This window comes from Macrobrachium rosenbergii, chromosome 42, assembly GCF_040412425.1.
Source record: "Macrobrachium rosenbergii isolate ZJJX-2024 chromosome 42, ASM4041242v1, whole genome shotgun sequence".
Taxonomy (NCBI): Eukaryota; Metazoa; Arthropoda; class Malacostraca; order Decapoda; family Palaemonidae; genus Macrobrachium; species Macrobrachium rosenbergii.
In genome coordinates, this window is record NC_089782.1 from 32610380 (window position 1) to 32612879 (window position 2500).

General features: G+C 40.2%; 1 protein-coding gene across 9 annotated transcripts in view; it reads left to right on the forward strand.

Annotated features, from left to right (window-relative positions):
* GLS (Glutaminase) overlaps positions 1 to 2500 on the forward strand; it is a 151106-nt gene that overhangs the window by 144697 nt on the left and 3909 nt on the right. The window lies entirely within an intron of this gene.

Consider the following 2500-nt stretch of genomic DNA (forward strand, 5'->3'; position numbering starts at 1 on the left):
TCCGTTCTCGCACCCCTGAATTGCTGAAATAAAAAAAAAACTAAAATACAAAGTTGATATGAAAAAAGCTAAAATATAAAGTTGATTTAATGTGTATTAATTCTAAACAATGTGTTGGTTTATCTATAGCTCAGAGCACTGTTGTAGCAATAATAATAATAATGATAATAATAATAATAATAATAATAATAATAATAATAATAATAATAATAATAATAATAATTTATTTTATTTTATTTTATTTTTATTTTTTTGCAGAAAAAATAACATGCGTATATAAAAATGTATTTTGCTTTAATTATTCATAGGCATCCACGTACCCCTTAGGAACAGGCTTCACACCCCCTAGGGGTGCGAACCCCCCGCCCCTGGTTAAGAACCAGCTTCCGTCATTATAGTATAATGACAGAACCTGTACAAGAACGCGGATTTGAGTGTCATTCTCTGACAGTCGAAAGATATCGAGGGTCTGAATGCCTGGGTACTGGCAGTTCCACGTTTCGTATGACTCTTCAGTTGTCGAGTGATGTTATGGGGCCGTTGGCATACCTCTGGCATACCATGACCTCTTTAGAATGTGTCACGGGCAAATTTGGGGTTTTTGGGCCGATGGCCCTGTGCATTGCTGTGACAGATGTTATATATTCTCCTTCCTGTACTGGTTCGAATCATGCAACTTTATCTTTGACAGATAGTGGTGCTCTCTCTCTCTCTCTCTCTCTCTCTCTCTCTCTCTCTCTCTCTCACACACATATATGCATACAAACACACACACACACACACACACACTATATATATATATATATATATATATATATATATATATATATATATATATATATATATATATATGTATTATATATATACATGTATACAGTATATTATATTATCGTCATTTCTTTCCTCTTCTTGGGAAGTATTTGCTCAAACCAAACACGACTGTCCCCGTAGTGGGTTAGTGCCGTCAGTGCACCTCACGTGGTGCACTGTAGGCATTATTCAAGCTTCTTTGCAGAGTCCCTTAGCCCCCTAGCTGCAACCTCTTTCATTCGCTTTACTGTACCGCCGTTCATATTCTCTCTCTTCCATCTTACTTCCCCAAACCCTCTCTTAACAATTCTGCCCTAAAATGCAAAACTGCAATATCTGCAAAATTTTCGAAACTGAGATATGCCACCTGTTGGGGTCGTGAAACACTAATACACAAGTTACTGCAGTTACTGCAGTTTCAGAACGATTCTTCAATGCTTTATTTAGGTGGTCCCATTTGCAGTATCTGCAAAATCAGTAGTAAGGCAAGGGAAAACTGCAGTATCTACCATTTTCCTCAGTTTTGTATTTTTGCAGAAACTGCAGTCTTCCATTTTCAGCGCTGAATGACCTCGTAGATCCCATTTCTAAATTTTATATTCCAATTCCAATAAGTTCACGTGAAAACATGAAGCAGCAAACACTTTTGATGAAGCATGTGCTCGGGTGGCTGAGTTAATGAGGCTGACTGACAGGTAAGGGGACGTGTTGATTGGAAGGTAAATGATTTCTGTACCTGCCAAGAGCAGATTTCTGTACCTGCCAAGAGCAGCGGTAAAAAATAAACTAATAAATAATGCGCCGAAGTGTCTTTGGCGCAATCGAGTTTTCTCTGCAGCCGCTACATCGTATAATCAAGGCCACCGAAAACAGATCTATCTTTCGGTGGTCTCAGTATAACGCTGCATGAGTCGCGACCCATGAAACTTTAGCCAAGGCCCGGTGGTGGTTTATCCTGTACCGTTGACTGAAGCACGATTATGGGTAACTGTAACCTTAAATCAAATAAAAACTAATGGGGCTAGAGGGCTGCAATTTGGTATGATTGATGATTGGGGGTGGATGATCAACATAGCAATTTGCAGCCCTCTAGCCTCAGTAGTTTTTAAGATGTGAGGGCGGACAGAAAAAGTTCGGACAGGAAAAAGTGCGGACAGAATAAAGTGCGGACGGACAGACAAAGCCGGCACAATAGTTTTCTTTTACAGAATACAAAAATGGGAAGACAAAATGCAAGAATGAATTAAAGTCGCAAGAAATTCAGTGAAAGCAAAGTCTCTTAAAAGAACTTTCTCAAAAACTTTCTCCATTGTATATTACGTGATTCAAAGCCATGCCCCATCTGGTATCTCTTCCCCCCCCCCCACCACAAGGGGTGTCCATCAAAGGTGTTTGAATAAACAGAGGCGGGATGTACCAAGCAATTTCCCTCGGTTTGTGTAACTAGACGGGACATAGATTGACTGCAAGAATCCCTCGGCTTTTCTCTGCGCGACCCGTTGCCGCTCCCGACAGACTCCTCAGGCCCTCGGAGCTTGTGCCAACACTTTTGACAGGTTCAGTGTTCCTGAACCTCACTGACGAATAATGGCTGCACTGAATTGCGATGAAGTTTTCTTTACTTACGAGCAGATGAAATACAAATAATTTTACTAAACGTCAGAGCAAATCGGGATTAGCAACGGGAGGC